The sequence below is a fragment of the Canis lupus genome, chromosome 25 (assembly GCF_003254725.2).
Source record: "Canis lupus dingo isolate Sandy chromosome 25, ASM325472v2, whole genome shotgun sequence".
Taxonomy (NCBI): domain Eukaryota; kingdom Metazoa; phylum Chordata; class Mammalia; order Carnivora; family Canidae; genus Canis; species Canis lupus.
This window is the reverse complement of record NC_064267.1, coordinates 11,057,769-11,078,091: the sequence shown is the minus strand read 5'-3', so window position 1 is coordinate 11,078,091 and position 20,323 is coordinate 11,057,769.

Sequence of the window (20,323 nt, the reverse complement as noted above, 5' to 3'; positions counted from 1 at the left end):
GATATTTTCCATGTAGTAATATATGATCCACAGCTATTTGCAAGTTGAATTACTAGCAGTCATTTGCTAACATTTCTATTGAGAAATATGAATCTATTTCTTTTTGTAATAATTATACCAGTGTGTTCTCTGTTTGAAGGCTATGACAGAGTTAGCATCAATGCATTTTTGAACATGGTTAACAGTCTAAAAAGAGACAAAACATGCCTCTCTGGAGCCCCTGGGTGTCTCAGTAGGTTAAGTGTCTGCCTTCGACTCAGGTCATAGTCCTAGGCTCCTGGGATTGAGCCCCATGTCTGGCTCCCTGCTCAGTAGGAAGTCTGCTTCTCCCTCTCCCTCTGTTCTCCTCCCTTACCCTTGCCCATGCTTTCCCTCTTGCTCTCTCTCTCAAATAAATAAATAAAATCTTTTTTAAAAAACAACCCAACATGTGTCCCTGATGTGTTGAAATTCTGCTTTTTTTTTTCACTTCAGTGGTAATTTTTTTTTTTTTTTATACTTTCACCAGTTTCAGGAAAGGGTGGGTTGGAGTCAGGGGCTTCCTGAAGCTTTTCAGAACAAGAATTCTAATGAAGCACTGTGTTTAGAGGGGCCCCCTGAGAATCGTGTTTTGGAACATACCGACCCCACGTGGTATTATCTTTGTCACATTTTGCAGGTTTGTGTGAAATTTATTTTTAATCTTTAACAAAGCCTGCCCATGTTTATCTTAAGTTATGAAAAAGTGTAATGATTTAAAACAAAACTTTTTAAAATAATTAAGTATACAATGAATGCTGAAACATAAAAGTCAGACCGAATGTTACCTTAACAAGAAAGAGCTTCCTAAGAATCAAAGGATTGTTGTTTGTTTTATTTGCTAAAGACAAATAACAAGTACTTTCACTTTAAGGGATTCTGGTGGCTACGGAGAAACTTGTACGCCCTACCCCCACTGAGACAAAGGCTTCCTACCCCTCACATTCACAGAGCTGGATAATTTACCTATTGACACCAAAAAGATTTATTTTGCGTTTAGAATTCAATGCTGAGATTTGATTGAAGACAGCACATGAATCAAGCCAATAGCTTTCTTTCTTTTTTTTTTTTTAATTATTTGAGAGAGAGCGCAAACGAGAGCACAAGCAGGAGGGCAGGGCAGAGGGAGAAGGAAAAGGTTTCCTAGGAGGAGGAAGGGGAGGAGGAGGATGCAGAGCTCTATTCCAGGACCCTAGGATCAGGACCTGAGCCCAAGGCAGACTCCTAACTGACTGAGTCACCCAGGTGCTCCATGTCAGTGGCTTTCTTGAGCATGTTTTCAATCATATTTAAAAGTTTGTTTGCTTAAATCATATTTCTCCCATATTTAAAATTATGGAGAGAGAGACAATAGCTTTGGCTTGCCTTATTTGTGTATGGGAAGTAAATAATCAGTGCAGCACTGAGTGGGAACCAGTTGTATGGGCTGCTATCTCATCAAATCTAAGTGCTTCTGAGTTTATCCACTTTTCATGTTGAGCTCATTTCAGTGCTACTTTTCATAAAGAAGGGAAGAAATGGGATTTTCAAGAAGGAAAGCCTTTTTTCTCTAAGGAACTACAGATTTGGGATTTCTTTAAGTTGGTGATTAGTTAAGTCACTTATTGGCTAACATGTCAGAATAAGACAAGATGGAAATACATTCTCAGTTTAGTTTGTGGTGGTCTATAAGACTGAGTTTGAATGGTGGTGTCCGTTTCTTTATGGGATCATTGCAACCAGCCAAAGCACCTTTGGATGGCGTAGTATCTGGTCTCTTGCAATCTGCAATTATTTTAGGGACCCTATCAAATCCTGCAAAAATGTTGTTCAAGGAGAAACAGTGGTTCTTTTTCTTTATCTTGTGTATGTTGCCTGCAAACAGCTTCAAAATATGTTTGCTAATTTTCATGAAATCTCTTAACAAATAATTATTTTGCACGTGGCTAGATAATGATTTCTGTGTTTTTATGGAATTGTTGCTGAATTTCCTACCCAGTTAGCATAGCCAAATGGCTAAGAGCTTGAGCTCTAGAATTCAACAAACCGATTACAGAATCTGCCCAGATTGCAGGATCTGGGCAAGTCAGTGGAGACCAAACTTGCTCATTTGCAAAATGGCAAGTAGTAGTTGTATTTAACTTCAAAGGCTGTGAGGATTGAGCACATGTAATGAGCTCAGTACAGGACCTGGCATTAAGTGACAACTCTTCTTATGATAAGTGAGGATATATATCCAAGACCTTAAGTCAGTTACAAGAAACCTGGTAGATGTGAGGCAGTAGTTGAGGGAAGTCTAACACTACCTCTCTTTTGAACTCAGGTCCTTTCTGTGATAGTCTCATGGAATGATATGGAAGTTCCTAGCAGAAGGCTCATCTGTAGACAGTCCAGGCTCAAGCTGTGAGGAGGAAGATCACAAAGCAAGGAGTGACCCTGACAAATAGAGACATGACAGAAGTCATGCTTTAAAGGGTTTTATTCAACTAGTCATCCTTTAAAATTCCATGTGGGACTGGATTTAATTGCAGTGTATGATAAATGATAAACCGCGACTTCAGGATATCTTACAGAAAACAAAAACAAAATCTTTTGTGGTCAGGAGAACAGTAATCCAAATATTCCAAACGCCAGGTACAACCCAAATCATGGCTTTGGAATGCATTGAATCAGGAAATTTGCTCTGTTTTGCTTAGTTTATTTTCATGGGAGGCAGTAGGGCAGAGTGGTGAAATGAGGCATCCTTGACTGTTACTGCTATTTTACAAACTATTTCATAATACTGCTATCAATAATTGCTTGTGACTGTTGATTGACATTTTATAATTATGTACTGATTAGAAAGGCTGGAAAGGTACTTCCTATGTATTAGAGATAATAAAAGTAGTTTAAAAGTTTCAAAGACTGATAGGGGACTAGTTTTATAAGAAAGGATTCGAGATATAGGACTAATTATTTTGGGTAGACTAATTCTGCTATTTCAGGCATCTAAGAGAGTTGTTTTGATTTGCAGAAAGACTAGTGTTTGGATTATATATGTTTGATATATTTTACATATACCTTTAAATCTTTTAAAAAAGATTTTACTTATTTCTTTGAGAGAGAGAGCGTACACAATCGGGGAGGAGGAGGGGCAGAGGGAGAGGGAGAACAGACTCCCCACTGAGTGCAGAGCTGAATCTCTGGGCTCAATCCCAGGACTTTGAGATCATGACCTGAGCCAAAGTCAGACACTTAACCAACAGAGCCACCCAGGTGCCTCTCATCCACGGTTTTTTTTTTTTTTTTCTTCTTTTTTTTACTTTTCAGTTGACTGAATAAGTGAGTTAATATTAGTATTAGGACTGAGTCTACAATGCTTTTCCCAATGTTAATTTCATAGTTGTTTTCAGTACTGGATGTGAAGAAACTTAGACCTGACAATGGCTGATTCTGAATGAAAGTAGGTTGTAGTATAAGATGGCCCTACAATATCACTATTGGAAGGTTCTTTATGACAACATCCTGACCTGCAAAATTGTTAGTGAGTAGACAGTTGTAGCTTCAATCCCATAACTCTACCACAAAAATAGATTCTCAGATTCTTTTAATATGAACGTTATCTAGATAAGACTATATGTAGGTCCTCTTTGACAAGTTAACATGATTCACTGCTTTGTTTCTATAAACTAAAGTTAGAAGCTCAGAGTGACTCACTTTTCTTTTTTGTATGCATCTAAGTGTACAAGGAAATCAGACTGCTGCTTCTGCTGTTGCTTTCTTTAAAAGAAAAAAAAAAAAGACCTGCTCCTTCTTAAGTATCCTTTTTAGGCCAGCAATTTTGAAGTGCAAGACTTATTGGTATCCGAGCGGAAAGGGCTGATGCTCTGCTTTATCACGACTCCCTGTGAGTAGAGTTCTTCCATAGCTGGAGAAAGGAAAACATTTGTTGTACTAATACTGAATGTGCTTCCTGTGTAAAATAACCTTTAACTCTGTGGAGATCCCCCATTTTAATGATCAGGGACATAGTGGAAATAGAAGGAAATCCAAACACCCCACTGCAGCCATTCTCCTCACCAGCAGGTCAAGCTGCAATCTTCCTCATGACAGAAATGGCTGCTAGGGGAATGTTCAACTGGGCTCCTGTTTCTCCTATTTTAAGATATGACTACTTTAATTGTTTTAAAATGTGTGTGACATTTTGACCCTGTAAGAAGGCTGGGCTACATCAATCAAGGGTCAGGAGGTAGGTGGACCAGTGGAATCCTTACTCATGTGTCTGCTGCAGGGATTGCAGGAATCTGGTCAACTATTGAGTTGGCTTTTAAACCCCAAGCAAGACTGCATGTTTCTCTATCTCTGTATGACTGTTATTGAAACACTGCTGAGTTTACAGTGACTTCCCAGGCCATTAGCACATTTCTTTTTATGCAGAAACTTGAAGTGGGATTTCCTACACTGAACAAGGGAAAAATCCAGCAGTGTTCAACTAGAGAAACAAACTTCTCAAGTATATTTTGGCTTTAGAAACCTCCTACTCCTTAAGTTCTGTGAAAGTATGTCTATATGTTATGGAAAGAAGGAGCTTCCCTGGCACGTGGGCACTATGTGTCCCCCAGCAAGACACAGTCACATTCTGTCTCAGCAAACTCGCCTTTGGAACTGCATTTGGTATTCTCAGAATGCAGTTTGCATTTGGTGAACATGAGAGCTGCCTCCAAGCTCACTTGCAGATTGCTCCTTCTTAAAAAGATATGCCTACTTTCGAAAAGACATCAGAGCTGATTGGAAGAGAGAAGAAAAAGATAATGGGGCCTGATTATTTTAATCTCTTCCTCATTCTGTATTTTCTTTCTTTTTCTGTCTCTCTCTGTCTTTCTCTCTCTATCCCACTCTCTCCTTCTCCTTCCTACTTACATCTGCAACCCCCTTAAGCCAGAGCCTCTGATTAATCTTGATTTTAATCTGTTTTGTCTCCTTCCTTCTAAGAATGAGTGATTGGTCTTGGAGTACAGATCAAATCTAATGATGCAAGAGTCATGTATTTCACGTGCCTTAGACTGCATTGCCGGGTCCTAAAACTCTGGTGAAGTCTGACATGCTCATGGTGTACTGGAAAGACCACTACCTGGTATCTTAGTAGGTGTTTAATAACTATTTACATTTGTTTGACATTTGATGTTTGTAGATGGGTTGAGCACTTGTTAGGAATCATGAGATCCAGGCTCTGTCAGCATTCTGCTACTAATTTGATGCATAACTTTTGACAGGCTCCCATCCTTTCTGGGATTACAATTTCCTGGCTTTCTAAAAAGGAATTATACTTTCATGATTCTTGAAATGGGGCATCCATGCTCCTAGACAAAAAAGTTTAGGATTGTATCAGGGAGTGTACATAGCCAGAAGAGAAATACTTCTCTAGAGTTATCAATTTCACCTGAGGGTAAATCCCGAAAATTTGGTTTTCTGTTATATGAAATCAAATAGGGATATATTAGGTACTCCTGAAACATAAAGTGTGCCCAAATTTCATGCCTGCAGCCAACAGATTTGGCTCTTGACCACAGATTGCTTTTTATTCATATTCACTTTCCTCAGCTTTTAGAAGTTCTTTAGTGGTGAACTCTAAGAAGTACTCTCCTTTTTAGCACCTATTTTTTTTCCTAGTCTTAAAGTGCTGTCTTTGAAGGATTTACCCTGTGCCCTGGGCTTAGACTATCACTTACAGGCAGCTATCTCTTTCATTTAGATGTCTCTTCTGGGTACCAAAGCCTGCATATCCAGTTGCCTACTTGGGATTTCCTTCTGGATATCTCAAACCCAACATGTCTAATGCAGAACTCATGGCTTTCCCCCCAAACCTGGTATCCTTCCAATGTTCCATAACTGAGTAAATGCTATTATATCCATTTAATTGCGCAAGTTGGAAAGTTGTATCATCCTTGACATCTTCTGCAACCTTATTCCCTACAACCAATCCATCACCCAAACTTGTAATTATTGACTTCTAAATAGCTCTCAAATCCATTTCTCTCCATCTTCAAACTGCTCTCATTCCTCGTGTTAGCCTCCTTACTGTTCTATGCCACATCCTATAGTGGCCCCCCTATGTGTGAGACCCTGCATTTCCCCATCTGTACCGACCTGTACCAGCCTCATTTCCTGCACCAGCCACACTGTCCTTCTTCTGTTCCCTCATATACACCAGGCTACCTCTTATCACAGTACCTTGCCTATGTCTATTTTCACTTCTGCTTCCTTCACTCAGTTAACTTCTACTCACCAGGCCTGAAAAGCCTTTTCTGACCTAGCTGACTAGTTCAAATCTCTTTTATTAGGACCACTTATTTCTCTTTTGTGCTACTTGCTGGAGCCATAATTCTTTGTTTATTTATTTGATTGATAGGTGCTTCTCTCTGAGGCTGAAAGTCTATGAGGACAGGAATCATATCTGGCAGGCATTATGACCCCATAGCCAATAGTTACTTTAATAGTAGACACTTTAATAAATAAATATTTGGTGAATGAATGAATAAAATAGTTATTGTATAGCAAAGGAATGGGAAGTATTGATAAGTGCCATCAATAACAATGAGTTAGTACACACAGAAGAATTTTGGGATTCTAAATTGCTCAACTAGTCAATTCTGTTTGCAGTGATTAGTTGGGATGTTATTTTTCAAAAGTCAAGTACTAGGGTGTCTGGGTGGCTCATTCGGTTAGGCATCTGCCTTCGGCTCAGGTCATGATCCCAGGGTCCTGGGATCAAGTCCTGCATCAGGTTCCCTGCTCAGGGGGAGTCTGCTTCTCTCTCTGCCCCTCTTCCCTTCCCCTTCTCTCTGCTCATGCTCTTTTGTGCTTGCACTCTCTCTCTCAAATAAATAAAATCTTTTAAAAAAATCAAGTGCTGCTGATAACTTGAAATATATTGTGCAGCTTTATAGAGGCAAAATTCAAATAAGCATTTGGAGTCAGGCACTTAGATCTTTTAACAGGATTTCCAATCTTTTAATAGTTGCTATACCAGGGCATTCAAACAAAAGAACAGTTTTTATACATATCCATAAACCAGATTCTTCATTGCTCTTAACTAATAAAATTAATTATTTTCCTGCACTTGCTTGACTTTTGTCCTAATGAGACAAATACATTTTCACAGTGTTCTCCACTTAAAACAAATCTTCTTAAGAATTAATGGCATGACACAGAAGTCAAAAACAGAAATAACTTTAAAATGATACTCCTTTTACTTGTAAGACCTAAGACTTTTGTTTAAATGACAACATAACGGGTGTCTGGGTGGCTCAGTCAGTTAAATATCTGACTCCTACATGATCCCGGGGTCCTAGGATCGAGCCCCACATTGGGGTCCAGGGAAGCCTACTTCTCCCTCTCCCTCTGCCCCTGCTTGTGTGCTCTCTCTCACTAACCCTGTCTCTCTCTCTCTCTCTCTCTTTTTTAAAATACTTTATTTATTCATGACAGAGAGAGAGAGAGAGAGAGAGAGAGAGGCAGAGACACAGGCAGAGGGAGAAGCAGGCTCCATGCAGGGAGCCCGATGTGGTACTCGATCCCAGGTCTCCAGGATCAGGCCCTGGCTGAAGGTGGCGCTAAACCGCTGAGCCACCGGGGTGCCCCAACCCTGTCTCTCAAATAAATAAATAAATCTTTAAAAAAAAATGATAACATGAGTCATAACACTAAGTTTAAAAAGTAATCTCAATATATACAGATTTCCAAATAAATTTTCAATGGAAGGAGAAATTCTACTAATTGTCTTTAATAAGTGATTAATATTTTCTTACTAGTCATTAATTTAGGCATATGCATAAAAATAAAACAGATTTCTACATGTACATGATACAAAACGATTAGTAGTCATTTAAAAATCAATTTTTGAGCAGTGTTACAATGTTCTGTTGCATTTCACAGGAAAAAATAAAGTATTATGTTTTAAGATTATTTTGGAGTCACAGAATATCTGACAAAAGAGTATACATTAAGCAAAAAAGGCAATTATTTTTTTCCTATAGCATGAAGTCTAGAGGTAGACAATCTGTTTTCAGTGAGGTTATGAAGGATATGGGTTCCATTTCTCCATTCTTGTTTTTGTCACCTCTTGATCCCACAGTAGCCTTCAAAGGAGGTGGAAGTGTTAGGGGGTAAGGATAGGCAAGAGTAAAATTTGACTGTTTTGGAGTGGCTCCTGTTTTATCATGAAAGTTATCATGTGCCACAAAAATTCAAGTCAGGAGAAATAAAAGGGTATTCACATCAAGACATGTTGTGGTCAAATGCAGACAAAAAGAAAATCTTAAAGCAGTCAGGGAAAAAATACAGATTACCCACAAAGGAAAAACAGACTATGGTAATATTTATTAACAACAATGATGGATGCCAGAAGGCAGTAACAATATCTTCGAAATGAAGAGAGAAAATAATTGACAGCCTAGATTTCTATACCCAGCAAAACTATCTTTCAGGATGGAAAAATAACATTTTCTGACGAACATAAAAAATGAAAGTTTACTATTACTCACTAGAGGAATTTCTACAGGATATAGTCCCAGGATGAAGAAAACTCATCCTAGAAAGAAGGTCTCAGATCCAAAGCAGATAGCAAAGAAAATAATAAACACATGGGTAAATCTAGACAATCACTGTGGTAAACAACAGTTGTAATATCTTAATAATAAGGTTAAAAATGATATACAACTAGAATGCTGGTAAAAATGGCATATAAGTTGGGAGTTGATAATTAGGAATAAGGCATTTGAAAGTCTATACTTTGTTCAGGAAGGTAAAACACTAACTAACTTCAAGACTTACTAAACTACACACTTTATTAGTTATATATTTTATTAAATTACACAGACACATATATATGTTAAAATTATAGGACACCTAGTAAAATATTAAAAAATAAGGTATAAGCTCCAGAGATAAACAGATTAAGAAAAAAAAACCCACAAAACAATAAAAAAGTCAAGAAGGTAAAAAAAAGAATTTAAAAAAGCAGAACAAAAAAAAAATTTAAAAAAGCAGAACAATAGAATAAATAAAATAAAATAGTAGAAGTTAAATTCAAATAATTAAAATAACAATAAGGGTAAGTGAGTCAAACTTTTTATCAGATTAGATAGAAAGCAAAATCTTGTTACATGTTGTTTACATGAGACACGTGTAAAACAAGTTCACAGAAGAGTTACAAGCAAAAGCAAACAGCAATGAAAAGAAAAAAGCAAACAGCATTACTAGAGATAGAGGTTTATTACCTACTAAGGAAGGTCCAATTCATTAGAAAGATGTAAGCAATTGTAAACTTGCATACTTCTAATAAGATAGCTTCAAAAAATGTCAACCAAAAAAATGATAAAACAAGAAAAGGAAATTGACAATACACTATTATTGAGGTAGACTTTAATAAATCGTTGCCAGAAATTGACAAGATAATAGGGATGTAATAATAGGGATGATTATTATATTATATATATTATAATGATTATGATTATTATATTATATTATATTATAATAGTAATAATAGGGATGATTTGACCATCACAATAAATAAACCATGTCTAATAAGCATATATAGATGCCTATATCTAAGAACTAGAATACACTTTCTGTTCCCAGGAACAGTTATAAAAATTGACAATGTATCAGCCGATAAAGTAAGTCTTACCAGAGGCCAAAGAATCATTATCATGGAACACGTTCTCTGATCACAATACAATTAATAACAAAAACATAGCCCCCCTCCCCCCAAAAAAAAAAACCTTGGAAATTTAAAAGCATAATTCTAAATTGTTCATGGGTCAGAAAGAAAGCAAAAGCAAATAAGAAAATTAGAACCAACAATAACAATTCTATAGGAAAGTTTATGAAATACAGCTAAAGTGGTAGATGGAGGAAGTGATAGCCTTATAATATTTATATTAATAAAAAAAGAAAAGTTGAGATTACAAAAAGAACAAAAAATCTAAATAGAATAGAATAAAGGAAATAATTAAAAGAGCAAAAATTAATGAAATACATTCAGTAAAAAGGATTAACAATGAAAATGTTGATTCATTGAAAAGAAATTAATAAAATTGACAAACCCTTAGCAAATTGATGGAGAGAGCAGATACAATTTTAAGAATGGAAAAAGAAATCATAAATACAACAGCAACTACAAAGATAAAATATTACAAGAAACTTATCAATAACTTTAAAAACAAGTAAAATTGGCAAATTTCTGAAAATACAAATTTACAAAACTCACCTAAGAAATTTAAAATCATAAATAAGCCTTATATTTGGCTTATATGCAATTCTACATCTATACTGTTCATGTAGGGCCATGGTCAGTTTTGATTGATTAGTGTAACCATTCTAATAGATTGTTAAATAATTTGATTACCATCTAGCCTATAATCATTAGTAAAAATTTTCCCACAAAGAAAACACTAGGTCCAACAGTTTTATAAGCAAGTTTGCCAAGATACAAGGAAGAGATCATTCCAATTGTAAACTCTTTTAGGGAGTATAAAAGGAGGAACATCCCCTGACTTTATAAAGCTAGTATAACGTTATACATAAAACCAGACAAGAAAAAATTACAACTTCAATCTTCATCATGGAGGCAAAAATCTTTTTTTTTTTTTTTTAAATTTTTATTTATTTATGATAGTCACAGAGAGAGAGAGAGAGAGAGGCAGAGACATAGGCAGAGGGAGAAACAGGCTCCATGCACCGGGAGCCCGATGTGGGATTCGATCCCGGGTCTCCAGGATCGCGCCCTGGGCCAAAGGCAGGCGCCAAACCGCTGCGCCACCCAGGGATCCCCGGAGGCAAAAATCTTAAACAAAATAAAAGCAACTGTATCAAATGATATATATACAAAGATAATGACCAACTGAGTCTACAAGGAGTCGAGATTGTTGTACCATTAGAGATTTATTAATGCAATTTATCCCATTAACAGATTAAAAGAGAAAAATCATATGGTCATTTCAAAAGAGGTAGAAAAACATTCAAAAAAATTTCACAAGCCATTTATAATAAAAACAAACAAAAAATTGTAGCCAAAAAGAAATAGAAAAGAACATCCTTAGCCTACCTAATAAAGGATATCTGCAAAAATATCTCCAGCAAATGTAATACTCCATAGCTTCAAAGTTAAAAGCATTTCTTTTAAAAAAAAGACTAAGGCTAGGAGATAAACTGTTTTCATTCCTAATTACTTTATGCTGGAGTTTTAGCTATTGCAGGACATCGAAAAAAATAGTAAAGGAGTATACGGATTGGAAGGAAGAGACTAAATTGTCATTATTTATAAATTAAATAAATGTCTATATAAAAAAACTCAAAGATTCTACCACAAATTATAATAAAAAATTATCAAAAAATGATTGCTAGTCATAGGATCAATAAATCAGAGTTAATTGCATTTCCATATCCCATCAAAAAAACAGTTGCAAATTTTAATTTTAAAGGATACCAGTTACAATAGTACAAAAATAATATATCTAGTAATAAATCCAACAAAAATATTTAAGAAACTTCATGTAGAATGCTATAAATATTTACTGAATCAAGAAAAAGATGGACAGACCCACTATCATCATTATTTATCCAACATTATTTTGCAAGTGCAGTGAGATAAGGAAATAATTAATATAAATTTGTTAAAGAAGAAATTAAATTATCTGTTTGTTGATAATATGATTACATATTTATAACCCCCAAGATAATGCTTTCAAAAAGGGCCTACTAGAATTAGCATGATAATTGAATAATGTAACTGGACACAAGATAAATACAACAGAGACACATATACATATACCAATATACATACAGATGTATGTGTGTGTGCACATTGTTCTTTATATGGTAGAAGCTCTTTCAATTTACTTCTACATAAGTGCAAGATTTACACAAGTTCTCATTTTCATCTGCAGTACTTACAGACTATTACCTATGGCAGGATAGATGCCCTCACCTTGTGAGATAACAATCTATCCCACTTTCACTGGTTGTTCTATGCTTACTAATACCCAGTTGTGTTTTCTCTGAAACGTTTTTTTTCTCCAAAACTTTTTTATGACAGTTGTACTGCTATCAAAACTAAGTAATTTAAATAAATATTACTGAATTCAAAAAACAATAATGTGAAAAGAATGAATTGTTGTTTTTATGAAAACTAAGTTGTCTGCTTTAAAAAGATTCAAGGTGTACCTGGGTGGTATAGTCAGTTAAGCATCCAAATCTAGTTTTGGCTCTTGTCCTGATCTCAGGGTTGTGAGATCCAGGACCACATCAGGCTCTGCACTCAGCATCGCACTTACTTAAGACTCTCTCACTCTCAGTCTGCCCCTTCCTCTCTCCCCCACCCCTGCACTCTCTCTCTAATAAATCTTTTAAAAAATTGTTTGGAAAGATTCAGTGAAGGCAAGTTATAAGCAATGCTGTTGGTTTTGGTGTGACAATTATAGAACAGGAGGGGGAAGTTGTAAGATTCTGCATTTACATTTTACTGCTAGTATAGTTCTTGATCCATGGTAAAGAAATCTAAACTGCAAATTGTATAGTATGCATTATGAATGTGGTTTATGCAGGAAAAATATCATTGTACTCCAAATCATGGTACTCCAAATACTTAAAGAACTTTGTCCCAGATAGCAATATGCATAAGTGAATATATATATCTATATAAACATTCATACACACACATATATACACACACATTTATTAAAATATTTAAAATATGTAGGCTGTATTAAGATAGGCTAGGTTATACTGCAGTAAAACCAAAAAGAGGCCTCCAAACCCCTTAACTCTCAGTTATTTAAAACCACAAAGAGCCTCCACCTGGAAAGCATCCAGGGCAACTATCTTCTGCATTATGGCCCAGCATTGTAGCTGCTTTGGTCTTTTGGTACTTCCATATCAACATACACAACCATAATCACCAGGACAGCGAAGATATTATAAAGACACATGCTCTAACTCCTCAATGCTTACATGCAGAAGTGAAAAATATCACTTCCACTCATATTTTCATTTGCCAGGGTTAGTCACACAGCTATACCTAATTTTAAGAGATTAAAAATAATCTTGTTACATGCTTAGAAGTAGAGGAAATAGGTATTGTTGAACAGTGAGGTCTATTACATACATATTATTTTCTAGGATTTCTCAATCTTGCCAACTAAAAAACCAAACACTGTGATAGTTTGTACTACTGATCAGAATATTTGCTGTCCTTCATGTTGGAGTACTATTTCCATCCCATTGGCATTGTGACCTGAAGGGCCCCTTCCTGTAAAAGGATTGTGGATTTCTGACACTTCAATATCAGATATGAGCATATATCTTTCTTTGGCTTATGAAATGTGAGGGTATGGGACGAGGGACACTTCTTTATAGAAAGTTTTTTTTTTAAAAGATTTTATTTATTTATTCATGAGAGACACACAGAGAGAGGAGGAGAGACATAGGCAGAGGGAGATCCCAGGACCCTGGGATCATGCCCTGAGCCAAGGGTAGATGCTCAACCACTAAGCCACTCAGGCATCCTTCTTTGTAGAAACTTTATGAGCCAGGAGATGCAGTGCCTTGATTTCCTTCCCTCTACTACAAGGGTGCAACGTGCTTAGCAATTACTCTGTTAGCCTGGGTCTCAAAGTGAAGATAGTGTGAAGCTGAGCTGCTGGCAGCTTGTGATGGACACATAGTATGAAGAGATTGTCGTTACAAACCACTGAGAGCTTCAGGTTGCCACTGCAGCATAATTTACCCTAACCCAACTATTATTCACATCATACGGCAAGAATGCTGATAGGAATAGTCAGATAGAAATATGCCTGGGTGGCTCCGTCAGTTAAGCATCTGCCTTTGGCTCAGGTCATGATCCCCGGGTCCTGGGATGCAGTGCTGTGTTGGGCTCCCTGCTTACAGGGAGAATGCTTTTCATCTCCTCCCTGCTTGTGCTCTCTCTCACTATCTCTCTCTCTCAAATAAATAAATAAAGTCTTTAAAAAGAAATAAAAATGGAAAGACATTCCATTTGTAACAGTGATAAAAGTACAAAATATTTAAGGCTAAATTCAACAAGACAGCTTTAAGACATATGGAAAAAATTATAAAATATTATTGATGGATATATATAGCATGTAAATTTTCCCAAAATCAATGTATAAATTTTATGTAATTCCAACCATAATCCTAATGGATTCTTTTTAATTTGATAAAAGCATTTTAAAGTTCATGTGGAATAACAGAATTGACCTATAATGTTGCTGCCAGGATTAAATGGGCCAAAATATGTAAAATGCTTAGGACAGTATTTGGCACATACAGGCATAATAAATGTTAGCTAGTTTTGCTGTTCGGAAAACTATTTAGATCATTAGAATGGAGAGTCTCAAAATGTATCTTAGTGTAAATGGGATTTTAACATAGCCCCTAGAAGAAAATAAAACTAGACTCCTCTCTTAATCCATATTGAAAAATAAATTCCATATGAATTAAAAACAAAGTATTAAAAATAGCATTTTAGAATAAAATTTTAGAATAAATTCATATACTAGGGGCTAGGGAAACACTTTCAACTGAAATAGCCAGGGTGTTGTAAAGGAAAAGAGACATTTATTTAAAACTGTATGAAGCACCTGGGTGGAACAGTAGGTTAAGCATCCAACTCTTGGTGTCAGCTCAGGTCGTGATCTCAGGGTCATGAGATCAAGCCCCACATCAGGCTCCACACTCAGCAGGGAGTCTGCTTGAGATTCTCTCTCTCCCTCTGCCCTTCCTGCTCATGCTTGTGTGTATTCTCTCTCTCTCTCAAATAAATAATCTTTTTAAAAAATGTATAGCTTGAAGATACCAAAAGAAAAATATTACAGCAGATTATGAGAAACATTTGTAATGCATAAGACAAAGGTTAACATTTTTAGTACATGAGCACGTACAAATTTATAGGAAGAAGATGAAAAACTCCATAGAAAAATGAGCAAAGGATGTGTGAATAGGCATTTCCAGGAAAGCAAATCTAAACAATAAATAAATATGAAAACCTGCTTTATCTTACCAGCAATCAGGAAGAATTACACTGAAGTAACAATAAGCCATCACTTCTCACTCATCAGGTCAACAAAAATTTTAATTGTGGGCAGAAAGATGAATTTACACATTCTGAATCACTTTTTACATCTATTTTAAAAAAAGGATGTCTCAGAACAATCATTTAATGAATATAGTGGTAAAGGAAGAAATTATTTTGTATTGCAATTAGTCATACACAAACTATTTTAAAATTTTAGGTTCCCATGGAATGTATTTTGACCAGATTTTGACTTCTGTTGCTCTTTCTATCTTCCACACTGTAGGTCCTTCTCTGCTTTGAAGAATTTTTCAACTACTTTTGGACACTGGACAGTATTTTTTGTTTTTTTAAATTCCAGTTAGTTAACATACAGGGTTATATTCATTTTAGTTGTACAATATAGTAATACAACACTTCTATACATCACTCTGTGCTCATCACGACAAGTGCACTCCTTAATCCCCATACCTGACTTAACCCATCCCTCCACCCCTGGGACAGTGTTCTCTTGACTTCAGTACCACTCTGACCCAGGGCCACAGAGAAGCCCTAGTAACACACTCCTGAGTGCCTTACCCATGCAAGTTCTGGCCGCCCTGGTGGAATCCTGGCTAACTATACCCTTTTGTATCTGTGACTTGTATGATTCTTCATCTAGTTTCTCACAGCCCATTCATTTCCTAGTTAACTCCTCATTCTCCACCTTCCCACATTCTAGAATCTCTCAGCAGGGTGCTAGGGCCAAGGCAGTCTTAAATACTTACTGTAGGAAATAAATTAGACTCAGTGCTAATTGTGCCTTGGGGCTCATTTCATCCAGTCTGGACTACCAGACTTTTTCTTGAAAGATGCAGTCATTGTTTCTTGAGTCTACTGTGGTGAGAATGTGGAGAAGGATCAGGGAACAGGTGAGTGAGGAGAGGAGAAAGGCAGGCAGGCCAGCTGAAAGGCTATGACTATGTTCCTAATGAAGGGTGAGAGCTATAAAAGGACACAACTAGCTCCAAAACAGATGGGGAATATGGAGTTTACAGGCCAACAAGGAGAGGCATGTGAAAAAAACAAGAAGTGCAACAATGTGTTACAGACCCTGTGACACTTCCTGTATGCATATGCAGTGGGGCACAGATCTGTCCTCTCTGGAAGGGGGAAAGCACAACAGTAGAGCAAGTCAAGAAAGGCTGCATCAGAGGAGTGATGCTTGCCCCGAGACAGTGCAACAGAGCCTTCCAGGAAAAGGGGAGGACAGGAGTCAAAGTACAGGGGCATGAAACTTCATGACATTTTCAAAGAATTCCAAGTAATTTAACGTGACCAGAGTAAAGGATTTAAGAATGAGATGACATTCTTAAAAGTCAGGTGACAAAAGGCCTGTTTGCCATTCTAAAGAGTCTGGAATTAATCCTGTGGGGCAGGGAACAAGGAGCTGAAATAATAGATTTGAATTTGAGGGGACAAACGTCTTTGGCAGTACTATGGAAGATGGTTTGGAATAAGGCAGGGAGCTCTTCTAAAGACCCAGGCATGAGGCAATTATTCTGTTAACCATTGTCAGGCAATTTCACTGAGGTATTTGAGAAATAATGCTTTCTTTTCTTGCTGATGTAAAAACACCTAACTAAAACAATAAACAAACAGGTCTTCTTTTTTTTCTTCTATGCTCTATTGTAAACTTAGTTGTACACTCTAATTTAATAAATGGAGTGAGGCTGAATAGCCTTTGGCATCAATCCCAGATGCTAAAACAGTGAGAAAACAACAAAACATGGAACATAATATCTATCCATAGATCCAATTGTATGGTTAGGGTTATGGAGCACTTTAAGAGTTATGATTTCCCTGGCAAAGTATCAAAAAAACATACCTTTGAAAATTATTCAGAACAGCCATTTGGCATCCTACCATGCTGACAGAAATGAAAAATGCGAGTAAATAGCCTACGTGTAATTCGCCACTCCTGAAGTAAAGGAAGGATGTTTCCTAAGGCTTCAGCATGACATATTTTATGAAATAAAAACACGGTCATGAAAAAAGCCAAGAGAAAAATGTCCCAACTTACTTAGAAAACAGCGTCAATCTATTTTTTTAAAATAGATATATTTTGTCATATAAAAGAATACCTGCAAGGCAATTCATTTCCAGTGACTCTTTGTGCTCTGGATTCCATTCTTTTTGCCCTTTTGTGTTTTCTAATTTTCTATACTGCGCATGCATTGCTTCCATGAGGAAAAAACAAAAAAACTCAAACCGTACAATCAGAATGACTTAGGCTGTCTTTCTCAGCTTTTAGATTCTAAATCAGCCTCCTAGTTCTGAAGATGATTAGCATAAACTGCTTTTGCAGTAACCTCCTAGTAGTAGCTTTGAATAAAGGCAAATTTTCTCTCCTCCAGTTTTTTAAAAAAATTTTATTTATTTATTAGAGAGAGACAGAGAGAAAGAGAGACAGAGACACAGGCAGAGGGAGAAGCAGGGTCCATGCGGGGAGCCCGACATGGGACTTGATCCTGGGGCTGAAGGCGGTGCTAAACCGCTGGGCCACCAGGGCTGCCCTCTCCTCCAGTTTTTAATGGTCTTCAAGGAACAAATTTTTGAATTTTCAAAAATACAAAAGCTTCCCCTCAATTATTCTTGCCAGTGGAGGAAAATATTGACCCTACTATCCAAAAATGGCATCTGAATAAAAAATATCAGGTATATACATATATTATTTTAGGCTCTATATGCAACTATATGATGGTTTGGGTAGATCTGCCTTCTGAACTAAATTTCTCTTTAGCTAGTATTTTTTTTTTAATTAATTAATTTATTTATTTATGATAGTCACAGAGAGAGAGAGAGAGAGGCAGAGACACAGGCAGAGGGAGAAGCAGGCTCCATGCACCGGGAGCCCGACGTGGGATTCGATCCCGGGTCTCCAGGATCGCGCCCTGGGCCAAAGGCAGGCGCCAAACCACTGCACCACCCAGGGATCCCTCTTTAGCTAGTATTAACGTGACTCTATGCTTCTTACATGTTGGCTGGTAAATGAAGGGTAATAGAAATGGGGCTAGAATTTAAATTTTGTTGTGTGTAATCTACAATTGTATGCTCCACAAATATTCTTCATGATGAAAATATAAACCACTTTTTCAAATTTACAGACCTGGAATAGGACTATGAAAGCAGAAAAAACGGAATGCTAACCTCTGCTGTGTCTGATGCAACGCAGATGTAAAATACTAAAACAAAACACCTGGATTCAAGAGTCCACTTTAGTACTTACTCTCAAAATCCAGCTTGTCATATTCAGAGGACACTCTTTTAAAAGTAGCTCCATCTGAGATCATAGTCAGCAAGTATTTCAGAAGAAATATGAAACACTCATCTCATAGGGTTAAAGAAAAGTGTCTGTCAAATAAACTGGGTGTAAAGTATTTCTCCATCCCTTAACACTTAGGAAGGGACTTGCAAAGAGAGATGCGTAAATATGATTTATCTGAAATTAAGTACATTGAACCTTCCCCAACACGACAAGAATTTAGATCACTTAAAGAAGTGTTGGATGTACTATTTATAATTTATAGATTCTTTTCAGGTGTTCTGAGACATAGTAACTTCCTTATGTTGAGATTTGTACCATCCCCTCATAAAAGCTCCCTCCCCAACCTCACAGGGGAGCACAGTATCTGAAACTTACACAGCCATACAATGTTTTAGGTAATAGGTACTTAGATTATGTTTTACAAAATTTTTACACTAATTATTTCTCCCTCCCCTCTCTCAAAAAATGGAGCTCTCATGCTTCTCCTACCTTAAGCTCTGAGGGAAAACCATTGCCACCAACCCTTGTTGCCAGACCCTCTCCAAATTCCCCCATTCTGCTTTCAGAGCTCAAAAGAATCTATCTGGCTAAGAACTGTCAGAGACCAGGAGGAAAAAAAAAGACCAAGCAGGACTGGCCAGAATTTGTAGCTGGATGGGGGAGGAGGAAGGTTGGGCACATCACACACACACACACACACACACACACACACACACACACACATCTATGGCTCCTTACATTAGCGGATGTCAGAATTGTAGACTTTTTGGTGAGGTGCCAGTTTTTGTTGAGTCTAGCCCTGGGGGAAAGGGGATAATTGGAACCAGACGAGGATTTAGGGCCTCAGCTTATAGTGCTGAGTTGTAAGGTTGGGCTTCAGGCCCAGGAAGGTGCTTCCGGAAACTTCTTCAAGTAAGTTTTCTTGGATCACCCATATCCACCTCCACCTTTTTCCCAACCATATTAGCCTAGCCTTGCCGATTAGCCACAACTCTCCATTCATCTGTTCTTTCCCACACTCCTCATTCAATAAATACTTATTGGTGCTTTCTGTGTGCCAGGTACAGATACAATAACGTGTAAGGTAGAGCCCTGGAAGGTTGTTGAAAAGAAATAGATGTGGAAACAGATGAACACAACTAAGTACTAAAGGTTATGGTAGTGTATTGATTGCATCAGGTGCGTAAAGGAGAGAACCTTGACTTCTTTATCCCACACACTCCTCTGGTACCATTAAATGCCCCTGAACCTGCTACTCACTGGTCTGCCCATCACAAATCCTGCTACTAAGTCCCTCGGAACATTCAATTAGACTTCCCTAGCTTATTGCAGCTAGATTTCCCAGTATTTTTTTACTTTTCCACAAGCTCTCTTCCCTCATCTTAGCCCTTACTGAAACCCAACTTTCTCCTAAATGATGCCACTTTCCTCAAAAGCCTGTGCAATGGTGACTACTCTTTCTCCCACATTCCCTAACTCACAGGGTAAGAAAAATGTCAACACAACTTCTTGCTCCCAACTTTACTGCTGGATCATTTATCACTCAACTACCTCTTTGAAATGCATACATTTGCTTTATACCATACTTGCTTTACTTTTGAAAGGATGAGGACTCAACCAAAGCCGTGGGCATTTTTCAACTCATCAAGTTTTTACACCAACCTGGGCTGTAACCTCTCTGTATTCATTCATCCACTCTCACCCACGTTTCAATAGCAGCCTACATTCTAGATGGGTTTCTTCTGATGTTCAACAACATGCATTCAACAATTATTTCTGCCAGAGACGTTTAAGAGTAAAGTCAAGGAAGGCAACAAAAAATAAAGTAAAATAGAGTACTTGTGCTACAATGCACATGAGCCTGTTTCTCATGTGAAATGTGGATAATAGTAGTACCAACCTCATAGAATAATTGAGGATTAACTGAAACAAAAAATGGTAAGAACTAA